The sequence below is a fragment of the Perca flavescens genome, chromosome 23, assembly GCF_004354835.1.
Source record: "Perca flavescens isolate YP-PL-M2 chromosome 23, PFLA_1.0, whole genome shotgun sequence".
In the NCBI taxonomy this organism is placed as follows: domain Eukaryota; kingdom Metazoa; phylum Chordata; class Actinopteri; order Perciformes; family Percidae; genus Perca; species Perca flavescens.
Window position 1 is genome coordinate 97787 of NC_041353.1, and position 13398 is coordinate 111184.

Below are 13398 nucleotides of genomic sequence, written 5' to 3' on the forward strand. Positions count from 1 at the left end.
ACAGTCACACCTGAGTGTCTACAGGTGTAGAGTGTGTTTACAGTAACACCTGAGTGTCTACAGGTGTAGAGTGTGTTTATAGTAACACTTGAGTGTCTACAGGTGTAGAGTGTGTTTTTGTAACACCTGAGTGACTACAGGTGTAGAGTGTGTTTATAGTAACACCTGAGTGACTACAGGTGTAGAGTGTGTTTACAGTAACACCTGAGTGTCTACAGGTGTAGAGTGTGTTTACATTAACATCTGAGTGTCTACAGGTGTAGAGTGTGTTTACAGTAACACCTGAGTGTCTACAGGTGTAGAGTGTGTTTACAGTCACACCTGAGTGTCTACAGGTGTAGAGTGTGTTTACAGTCACACCTGAGTGTCTACAGGTGTAGAGTGTATTTACAGTAACACCTGAGTGTCTACAGGTGTAGAGTGTGTTTATAGTAACACTTGAGTGTCTACAGGTGTAGAGTGTGTTTTTGTAACACCTGAGTGACTACAGGTGTAGAGTGTGTTTATAGTAACACCTGAGTGACTACAGGTGTAGAGTGTGTTTACAGTAACACCTGAGTGACTACAGGTGTAGAGAGTGTTTACAGTAACACCTGAGTGACTACAGGTGTAGAGTGTGTTTACAGTAACACCTGAGTGTCTACAGGTGTAGAGTGTGTTTACATTAACATCTGAGTGTCTACAGGTGTAGAGTGTGTTTACAGTAACACCTGAGTGACTACAGGTGTAGAGTGTGTTTATAGTAACACTTGAGTGACTACAGGTGTAGAGTGTGTTTACAGTCACACCTGAGTGTCTACAGGTGTAGAGTGTGTTTACAGTAACACCTGAGTGTCTACAGGTGTAGAGTGTGTTTATAGTAACACCTGAGTGACTACAGGTGTAGAGTGTGTTTACAGTAACACCTGAGTGACTACAGGTGTAGAGTGTGTTTACAGTCACACCTGAGTGACTACAGGTCGTCCTGCTGTTCTTCTCACCTGCTTGTCCTCTCTGCAGGACTTCAACGTCCACTGAAGCTGAAGCTTCTTCTCCTGACTCTTCGTCTCTGGCTACAACCTGCACGATGAACAGTCAGAATGTAGTAAATTAAGATAATAATACTGCAGTATGGTGTAGTACAGGAAATAAAGAGAGTGAATAAAGGAGCCGTATATAATAATAATGAAGGTTATACTGCAGTATTCGGATGTAGAGCCACCTGGAGGATGTGTCTGTCGAAGGCGTGCAGTTGGTCCGTCCTGGCGATCAGAACCCCCCCCTGGGTGATTTGGTACAGTCCAGATGAAGGCTGGATGGAGTAGTGGATGTTTGGATTCCGGCCCTGTGATTGGACAGCAGTGATGACTCAGCAGGTGTCACACAAGTTATAATACAGGTGCAGCAGCAGGTGTCCTTACGTTGGAGAAATCTGTGTCTGTCGCCTGGATTAGTAACACCTGGTTCCCATAGGTGGATACGATGGAGGCGGGGCTTGAGCTCTGCACGATGAACCCTTTAAAGGTGCTCGAGTTGAAGACCGGTGGGAACGCGTTCGGAGCCAGAACTCGGACCAGAACCAGCGCCACGCTGTACTTCAGCCGGTCGTCCTCCTGACACACCTGCAGGGAGGTGGGGGGGGGTTCAGGGGGGGTCAATGTAATAAACTCTAAACAGGAAGTAAAGTTGTTACCATGACGCTGAGTGTGAAGTTTGTCTCCCGCCGTCGGTTGTTGACAGCTCGGGTTATTCTGATCTCACCGGTCCTGTTGTTGATCTCAAACCTGCCCTGATCTGCACCTACACACACACACACACACACACACACACACACACACACACATATACACATATATACACACATTTTAACCATTTATTTATGTCCACATAAAGAAAAATAGTACAGGGACACAAATATTACAGATGCAGTACAATACAAGACACAACTCATGGACCAGTGGCACGCAGCATATTTTCACACACACACACACACACACACACACACACAGACAGAGACACAGTGGTCTGAGAGACAGTCAGTGGTCATGTGACATGTCTACATGTTGTGATGAAGGTGAACTCTGACCTGACAGGATGCTGTAGATCAGAGGAGTGTTGATTCCTCTGTCTCCATCCTCTGCTCTGATTGGTCCAGGAGAGAACTCCAGGACTGCATCCTGAGACACAAAACAGATGCTGTTTTGGTCGCTTTTTTAACATGTAGTAGTGTGTTTACCTGGTGTCTCTGTGTGATGTCACAGTGTTTACCTGGTGTCTTTGTGTGATGTCACAGTGTTTACCTGGTGTCTCTGTGTGATGTCACAGTGTTTACCGGGGCCTGTTTCACAAAACCAAGATAAGGGATTAAGCTGGGATTTCCTGGTTATCCTGGATGAATTTAGCTTTGACTCGGTTTCACGAAAGCAGAGGCACATAAATCACCATGGAGATTTCTTCTGTGCAGCTAGCCTGGTCCTGACCAGGCTAACAGCCAGGATTTATTTAATCCTGGAACCTTTTCTGTTCACTCAGCAGTGGTTTAACCCTTTTGTTATCAGCCTGGATTAAAATACAACAGGTGCATATTGCTGTTCATTTACGTACTGTTATTATTTAAAGTTGTGACCCTTATTTTTTTTATAATTATAAATTTGTCATTGTTACTGTTATATTGCTGTATGAAGACTGCTGTTCATATTGTTGTAAGAAGTTTGATGGATATATTATGGCAGTTGTTGAGATAATTAGAAAAGGCTGATAACATTTCAAATGAGTTTTAAATGAAGTCTGTTACTAAGGGCAATACATACAATGCTGTACATTTCTATAGTTCCCCAATGCACCTTAAATTATTTTAGTTTATAATTTCTTTTTTTATTCTTTAACAATAAGGATCATGTTTGTTCTGCTTCCATGTGCATTGTATTTGGCATTCTTAGCACACAATTTGTGTTGTCCAGTAAACTGGGACTATAATTTGGGAGGATTGTACAATTTTAAGAACATATTCTTATTGTACAATCCTCCCAAATTATAGACTTAGTTCACTGGACCAGTAACTATCTAGTGATGTAGGTTACACAACAACAGGGAGAGGACACCTTAATGGTTTTTGACCTTATATTTTGCCTGGGGGGAAATATCTGATGAATATACTCTGTTCCATTCATGTTTATAGTGTGCATGGAATTTATCACTTTATTATCTTTATAGTTTCTAGATTTTACAGTCCAATTTCTTCAGTGTCTTTATTTTCTATGTCCATATATACCAGGGAGCAAGGCATATAATATGTAGAGAAGGAAACTCGTCCTCTATAAAAAATAAAAAAAACGCGACAAAAAGCGTGACAGATAATAGTGGACAGACTAAATGATAGTCTAAAAATATACATTTATGAACTACTGCTCTTAAATGAAACCATTCAATGTGTCACTTTTCATTTGCAAAAACAAACACCTGTACACTTTGCATTAAAAGCGAGTAGTGGAAGTTAATATGACTTAGGAAATTAATATTTTAGCCAATGAGAGAGAGGGAGGAACAGAGTGAAAGAGATATTTACGCTTCATATTCTAGCGTTATGGAAAATGGATCTTCAAGGTAAATTACCTGAGTAACATTATCTTCTGCTTAATTTTAAGGCAAATAGTGCAATTGTTAATTTGTGCAAATAATTAGTAGCCTAATCATTGAATGGTAAGATTATGATGGTTTCCATTCAGAGCAGAGGTCAGTTAATGTTTATATTTAGTCTGATTACACATTTAGTCGGTCCGTGATCGTCTGCTGCTTTCTCTCTCTGTTTCGTTACAGCGGCCGTGTTATTTTCTTTTTATTCAAATAATGTGTTTCACGTCATCATACTTCCACAACAAGCTGCTGCTCTCTCTGTATAAAGTATGAACAATGTTTATTCTCCATGTCGGCATCAGGAAATCTGTGCTCGACCTCGCGGTCTTTTGAGGAAATCCGTGGACGCGCATCTATCTGAATTAGTTCAGCCTGGCTCGACCTAGTCTCTCCTCCTCAGCTCCTAGTCTCTCCTCCTCAGCTCCTAGTCTCTCCTCCTCAGCTCCTAGTCTCTTAGTCTCTCCTCCTCAGCTCCTAGTCTCTCCTCCTCAGCTCCTAGTCTCTCCTCCTCTGCTCCTAGTCTCTCCTCCTCAGCTCCTAGTCTCTTAGTCTCTCCTCCTCAGCTCCTAGTCTCTCCTCCTCAGCTCCTAGTCTCTCCTCCTCTGCTCCTAGTCTCTCCTCCTCAGCTCCTAGTCTCTCCTCCTCTGCTCCTAGTCTCTCCTCCTCAGCTCCTAGTCTCTCCTCCTCTGCTCCTAGTCTCTTAGTCTCTCCTCCTCAGCTCCTAGTCTCTCCTCCTCTGCTCCTAGTCTCTCCTCCTCAGCTCCTAGTCTCTCCTCCTCAGCTCCTAGTCTCTCCTCCTCAGCTCCTAGTCTCTCCTCCTCAGCTCCTAGTCTCTCCTCCTCAGCTCCTAGTCTCTCCTCCTCAGCTCCTTTGCTCTCCTCCTCAGCTCCTAGTCTCTCCTCCTCAGCTCCTAGTCTCCTCCTCAGCTCCTAGTCTCTCCTCCTCTGCTCCTAGTCTCTCCTCCTCAGCTCCTAGTCTCTCCTCCTCAGCTCCTAGTCTCTCCTCCTCAGCTCCTAGGCTCTCCTCAGCCTGGCTCGGCCTTTGTGAAACGCACCAAACCAGGATGCACTGATTAGACTAGGTCAAGCCTCGCTTTATCAGTTATCCTGGATTTATATATTCTGCTTTTGTGAAACAGGCCCCTGGTGTCTCTGTGTGATGTCACAGTGTTTACCTGGTGTCTCTGTGTGATGTCACAGTGTTTACCTGGTGTGTCTGTGTGATGTCACAGTGTTTACCTGGTGTCTCTGTGTGATGTCACAGTGTTTACCTGGTGTGTCTGTGTGATGTTAGTGGTGTGTACCTGGTGTCTGTGTGATGTTAGTGGTGTGTACCTGGTGTCTGTGTGATGTTAGTGGTGTGTACCTGGTGTCTCTGGGTGATGTTAGTGGTGTGTACCTGGTGTGTCTGTGTGATGTTAGTGGTGTGTACCTGGTGTCTGTGTGATGTTAGTGGTGTGTACCTGGTGTGTCTGTGTGATGTTAGTGGTGTGTACCTGGTGTCTCTGGGTGATGTTAGTGGTGTGTACCTGGTGTGTCTGTGTGATGTTAGTGGTGTGTACCTGGTGTCTGTGTGATGTTAGTGGTGTGTACCTGGTGTCTCTGGGTGATGTTAGTGGTGTGTACCTGGTGTGTCTGTGTGATGTTAGTGGTGTGTACCTGGTGTCTGTGTGATGTTAGTGGTGTGTACCTGGTGTCTGTGTGATGTTAGTGGTGTGTACCTGGTGTCTCTGGGTGATGTTAGTGGTGTGTACCTGGTGTCTCTGGGTGATGTTAGTGGTGTGTACCTGGTGTCTCTGGGTGATGTTAGTGGTGTGTACCTGGTGTGTCTGTGTGATGTTAGTGGTGTGTACCTGGTGTCTCTGGGTGATGTTAGTGGTGTAGGTGGGGTTCATGCAGACAGGAAGTCCAGGAGAGACAGGTGTGCAGGGCAGGAAGTGCGGATACAGATCATCTCGGTCCTCGATGTTGACGATCAGAACAGCGGACGTGTTGAACTTCTCCACCGTGTTGGCTTCCTGTTTCACATCAACACACAAACTACACATCATCTTTACTTCCTGTTTCACGTCAACACACAAACTACACATCATCTTTACACTAATACAACTTAGACACACAGACACACACACAGACACACACACACACACACACACACACACAGACAGAATATACAATAAACAGTAAATATGATAGAATACAAGAACAACTATTCACAAATAAAGATACAAAATACACAGGATAGAAGTACACCCATATATATAAGATATACAAACTAAAACTCTAGACACAAAACTCAAAACGGTCATCACTTGTAACACAGGCTGTCCAATGTTTAAAACATTGCATTGTGCGTTCATATCTTTAAGGAAATCTTGCACTTGCACAATCATTGGTTCAAAAAACCAATAATATATGGTGAAATACCATTGAAACGTTACTTTAGATCACCCACACACAAGCTACCGATTGTTTCACTGGGTCATCGTTCGTACAATCATTAAATATTGTAGTACAAAATAGGTGATACATGTTTCATTATGGTACTAGATGTAAATACATCCCTGTAAAAGTACTGCAGTAATAGAGAGAGTACTACAGACACAGTGGAATCGTTGAACAAAACCTAAAATGTATTGATGAAAAACAATACAGGACCATCACAACATAGGTTGATTTGAATCCAAGCAAAATAATTAGCTACAAAATAGAAAAGAAAAGACAGTAGTACTGTAAAACATCAAATGCAGTATTCCTCAACTTTCTTGTACTGTAAAAAGCAAAACAAAGAAGTGATTACTGTACTTCTACATCTTCATCAACTCTGTCTTGTGGATTTGGCCACAGGTTCTCATGTACATCGCAATTAGCCAAACATCTTGGAAAAAACCTTCGGGCATGGCGAACAATGTGGTATGAGTATATATGTATATGTATATATACAATATCTCACAAAAGTAAGTACACCGCTCACATTTTAGTAAATATTTAATTATATCTTTTAATGGGACAACACTGAAGAAATGACACTTTGCTACAATGTAATGTAGTAAGTGTCCAGCTTGTATAACAGTATAAATGTGCAGTCCCCTCAAAATAACTCAACATACAGCCATTAATGTCTAAATTTCATTACAATCATCTAACTATCAATCCATACAACTACTCTAAATGATAAGGTAGTGTTGCATTACTCTCAATGCATAGTTGTATAGAAACAAACAATATTCCATGTTTAGATCATGAAAGTTTCAAGATAACAAGATTCATTGTCACCAGTTAGCGTGCAGCATGAACCAATTAGACTACATTATCTATGGATGCAATATTTCCTCATCATTCTTTAATGTAATGTACTACTGTTTATCCGACACTGTTTCTATGCTCCCATGTACCACCTTTCAGACTATTTACAGTATTGACAGTACTGCACTGTATGCATGCAGGCCCTTGGAATTGCTTGTCCAATTCTGCCAACTCGTTACTGATGATTTATATATAAAGTACTGTATGTGTGTATATATATATATATATATATATATATATATATATATATATATATATGAAACATGTATCACCTATTTTGTACTACAATATTTAATGATTGGATGAACGATGACACAGTGAAACTATGGGTAGCCTGTGTGTGGGTGATCTAAAGTAACGTTTCAATGGTATTTCACAATCAATTAGTTTTTTGAACCAACGATTGTGCAAGTGCAAGATTTCTTTAAAGATATGAACGCACAATGCAGAGTTTTGAAAAATGACGTCAAGGTTCTGAAATTAGTAGCAAAGTGATTGTAAAAAACTGTAAATTCCCATAGAGGCAGGCAGATTTTTATTATTAAAGGCCAGTTATTTCATGGATCCAGGATACTATGCATCCTGATAAAGTTCCCTTGGCCTTTGGAATTAAAATAGCCCCCCCACATCATCACATACCCTTCACCATACGTAGAGATTGGCATGGGGTACTTTCCATAAAATCATCTCTCAATGCAAATCAAACTAGCTATTAGGCTAACTGACATAAAACGATGCCACTCTCTAGGTATGGTGAATGGTATGTGATGATGTGGGGTATGGTGAAGGGTATGTGATGATGTGGGGTATGGTGAAGGGTATGTGATGATGTGGGGTATGGTGAAGGGTATGTGATGATGTGGGGCTATTTTGATTCCAAAGGCCAAGGGAACTTTATCAGGATGCATAGTATCTGGATCCATGAAATAACTGGCTTTTAAAAATTAAAATCTGCCTGCCTCTATGGGAATTTAACATAGGGGTGTACTGACTTTAGTTGCCAGAGGTTTAGACATTAATGGCTGTATGTTGAGTTATTTTGAGGGGACTGCACATTTACACTGTTATACAAGCTGGACACTTACTACATTACATTGTAGCAAAGTGTCATTTCTTCAGTGTTGTCCCATTAAAATATATAATGAAATATTTACTAAAATATGAGGGGTGTACTCACTTTTGTGAGATACTGTGTGTGTATATATATATATATATATATATATATATATATATATATATATATATATATAAGTAACAAGTTGGCAGAATTGGACAAGCAATTCCAAGGGCCTGCATGCATACAGTGCAGTACTGTCAATACTGTAAATAGTCTGAAAGGTGGTACATGGGAGCATAGAAACAGTGTTTGATAAACAGTAGTACATTACATTAAAGAATGATGATGAAATATTACATCCATAGATAATGTAGTCTAATTGGTTCATGCTCCACGCTAACTGGTGACAATGAATCTCGTTATCTTGAAACTTTCATGATCTAAACATGGAATATTGTTTGTTTCTATACAACTATGCATTAAGAGTAATGCAACACTACCTTATCATTTAGAGTAGTTGTATGGATTGATAGTTAGATGATTGTACTGAAATGAACAGACAATCATCTGAAATGTAATGTGTGAATTGCTTTTTGAAATAGTAGTACATTGATGTTAAGTTGTGTCATATTGAACAAGTGATCTTTGTTAAATGAACAAATGATCTTAGGTTTATGTGTATTGTATCCAAGCAATTGAAACAAGTGTTCGAGTTTTGAAAAATGTGCATTCTGATCATTGGTTATGAGTTTTGTGTCTAGAGTTTTGAAAAATGACGTCAAGGTTCTGAAATTAGTGAGCAAAGTGATTGTAAAAAACTGTAAGATAGAAGTATAACCTGTTTGTGCAAGTTACACTCAGAACAGTATTATGATGTATAGTCTTATCTAATACTCAGTATTATGATGTATATGAGTCTATCTAATACTCAGTATTATGATGTATATGAGTCTATCTAATACTCAGTATTATGATGTATAGTCTTATCTAATACTCGATATTATGAGTCTATCTAATACTCAGTATTATGATGTATATGAATCTATCTAATACTTTGTGCACTCAGCTCGAGTTTGGCGATACGGGCGTCACCATCTTGGTTTTTTGAAACCAGATGTGGTGGAACCAGATTAGATGGAACCAGATGTGGTGGAACCAGATTAGATGGAACCAGATTAGATGGACCAGATGTGGTGGAACCAGATGTGGTGGAACCAGATTAGATGGAACCAGATGTGGTGGTATTGGAGGAGAAGTTAGAGCTGGGGAGGATGACGCGGCCAAACAAGTGGTGGTTATGGTTTCATGGCTCTATGCTAAGCTAATTGCTAAAGAGGGAACATTTCTGATTTTCAACCCTTCTGAAGTGAGTCATCCAACATCTGGAGACACTCATCTGCATGTACAGCAGAACATCTGGATACACTCATCTGCAGGTACAGCAGAACATCTGGAGTCATTCATCTGCATGTACAGCAGAACATCTGGATACTCTCATCTGCAGGTACAGCAGAACATCTGGATACTCTCATCTGCATGTACAGCAGAACATCTGGATACTCTCATTTGCATGTACAGCAGAACATCTGGATACACTCATCTGTATGTACAGCAGAACATCTGGATACAATCATGTACAGCAGAACATCTGGATACACTCATCTGCATGTACAGCAGAACATCTGGATACACTCATCTGTATGTACAGCAGAACATCTGGATACAATCATGTACAGCAGAACATCTGGATACACTCATCTGCATGTACAACAGAACATCTGGATACTCTCATCTGCATGTACAGCAGAACATCTGGATACACTCATCTGTATGTACAGCAGAACATCTGGATGCACTCATGTTCAGCTGAACATCTGGATACACTCATGTACAGCAGAACATCTGGAGCCATTGATCTGCATGTACAGCAGAATATCTGGAGACATTTATCTGCAGGTACAGCAGAACATCTGGAGACACTCATCTACATGTATAGCAGAACATCTGGAGACTCATCTGCATGTACAGCAGAACATCTGGAGACACTCATCTGCATGCACAGCAGAACATCTGGATACATTCATCTGCATGTACAGCAGAACATCTGGATACATTCATCTGCATGTACAGCAGAACATCTGGAGACACTCATCTGCATGTACAGCAGAACATCTGGGTACACTCATGTACAGCAGAACATCTGATGTGGTGGAACCAGATTAGATGGAACCAGATTAGATGGACCAGATGTGGTGGAACCAGATGTGGTGGAACCAGATTAGATGGAACCAGATGTGGTGGTATTGGAGGAGAAGTTAGAGCTGGGGAGGATGACGCGGCCAAACCAGTGGTGGTTATGGTTTCATGGCTCTATGCTAAGCTAATTGCTAAAGAGGGAACATTTCTGATTTCCAACCCTTCTGAAGCGAGTCATCCAACATCTGGAGACACTCATCTGCATGTACAGCAGAACATCTGAATACACTCATCTGCAGGTACAGCAGAACATCTGGAGTCATTCATCTGCATGTACAGCAGAACATCTGGATACTCTCATCTGCAGGTACAGCAGAACATCTGGATACTCTCATCTGCAGGTACAGCAGAACATCTGGATACTCTAATCTGCATGTACAGCAGAACATCTGGATACACTCATCTGTATGTACAGCAGAACATCTGGATACAATCATGTACAGCAGAACATCTGGATACACTCATCTGCATGTACAGCAGAACATCTGGATACTCTCATCTGCATGTACAGCAGAACATCTGGATACACTCATCTGTATGTACAGCTGAACATCTGGATACACTCATCTGCATGTACAGCAGAACATCTGGATACACTCATCCGCATGTACAGCAGAACATCTGGATACTCTCATCTGCATGTACAGCAGAACATCTGGATACACTCATCTGCATGTACAGCAGAACATCTGGAGACACCCATCTGCATGTACAGCAGAACAGAACATTTGGAGACTTTCCCTCAAGTTACCAGCTAATGCTAGCGGTAGCTAGCTTGGTTGGCAGAACACTGAAGAACACTTTGCTGCAGTGAAAACACAGTAAAATGGTCAAAGTTTAAGATGAAAACTCAGACAATAGCTAAAAACAGTTTGAGTCTATTTTAATGTCCCCAGTGTTAGCATGGTTAGCATTACTAAGCCTCTGTCCTGATTGACAGGTCAGTGTGTAGCCCCGCCCTTAAGCAATACCTGATTGGTTAATGTCTTTATTTGCAGTGCGAAAAGATAAAAAAAAGACATCTCTTTATCGTTGCGTAATGACGCTACTCGTCATCTTTTTGTTGTTTCCTTTCTACGTTTTTTGGCCTATTATTGGTTATTGATTGGTTAATGATTGGTTATTGATAGGTTATTGATTGCTAATGATTGGTTAATGATTGGTTATTGATTGATTAATGATTGGTTATTGATTGGTTATTGATAGGTTATTGATTGGTTAATGCTTGGTTATTGATTGGTTAATGATTGGTTATTGATTGGTTAATGATTAGTTAGATGCCTGAGGGATACCTGGGCCCAGAGGATCACCTGCAGCTCCGTTCTGCTCTCATAGTCCAGAGGTTTGTTCAGAACCAGGTTCCCACTGTTCGGCAGATCAATCCTGAAGAAGTCTGCGTCACGCTGCAGGGAACAGGTGACAGGTGAGCTCAGAGTGACATCACTCATGACTCAGGGCATCGACAGAACAATGTGGACGTCTTACCGATGATTGGTCGATGATGTAACTGATCATGTCTCCATCTGCATCGACAGCCTTCACCGAAAAAACCACAGAGTTCACCGCCGTCAGCTGCACACAGGAAACAGACTTTACTTTACTCTGTATACACACAGGAAACACACTTTACTTTACTTTACATACAGGAAACACACTTTACTTTACTTTACACACAGGAAACACACTTTACTTTACTTTACATACAAGAAACACACTTTACTCTGTAAGTTTGGTAGAAACCAACATTAATCCTCCATGGTGTAATGTAATGTAATAATGTAATGTAATGTTATCCTCCATGGTGTAATGTAATGTAATAATGTATTGTAATAATGTAATGTAATCCTCCATGGTGTAATGTAATGTAATAATGAAATGTAATGTAATGTAGTAATGTAATGTAATCCTCCATGTTGTAATGTAATGTAATGTAATCCTCCATGTTGTAATGTAATGTAATAATGTAATGTAATTATGTAACGTAATGTAATAATGTAATGTAATAATATAATAATGTAATAATGTAATGTAATGTAATGATGTAATGTAATTACCTCACTGATGCTGAATGGCTGAATGGTCTCCTGCAGGAAGTTTGGTCTGTTGTCGTTTTCATTCAAAATCTCCACGACGATCCTGAACCGACTCTGACAACAGTTTCATACTTTCTACTTTATTCTATTGTACTGACTGATATTCATACATGTGATTCTACTTTATTCTATTGTACTTACTCTAATATTTATACATGTGATTCTACTTTATTCTATTGTACTGACTCTATTCATTCATGTGATTCTACTTTATTCTATTGTACTGAATTTGATATTTCACCTGTTTCCCAGCACTGATATGTTTCACCTGTTTCCCCAGCCCTAATGTGTTTCACCTGTTTCCCCAGCACTGATGTGTTTCACCTGTTTACCAGCCCTAATGTGTTTCACCTGTTTCCCCAGCCCTAATGTGTTTCACCTGTTTCCCCAGCACTGATGTGTTTCACCTGTTTCCCCAGCCCTAATGTGTTTCACCTGTTTCCCCAGCACTGATGTGTTTCACCTGTTTCCCCAGCACTGATGTGTTTCACCTGTTTACCAGCCCTAATGTGTTTCACCTGTTTCCCAGCCCTAATGTGTTTCACCTGTTTCCCCAGCCCTAATGTGTTTCACCTGTTTCCCCAGCACTGATGTGTTTCACCTGTTTACCAGCCCTAATGTGTTTCACCTGTTCCCCCAGCCCTAATGTGTTTCACCTGTTTCCCAGCCCTAATGCCTTTCACCTGTTTTCCAGCCCTAATGTGTTTCACCTGTTTCCCCAGCCCTGATGTGTTTCACCTGTTTCCCAGCCCTAATGTGTTTCACCTGTTTCCCCAGCACTGATGTGTTTCACCTGTTTCCCAGCCTTAATGTGTTTCACCTGTTTCCCAGCCCTGATGTGTTTCACCTGTTTCCCAGCCCTAATGTGTTTCACCTGTTTCCCCAGCCCTAATGTGTTTCACCTGTTTCCCAGCCCTAATGTGTTTCACCTGTTTCCCCAGCCCTAATGTGTTTCACCTGTTTCCCCAGCACTGATGTGTTTCACCTGTTTACCAGCCCTAATGTGTTTCACCTGTTCCCCCAGCCCTAATGTGTTTCACCTGTTTCCCAGCCCTAATGCCTTTCACCTGTTTTC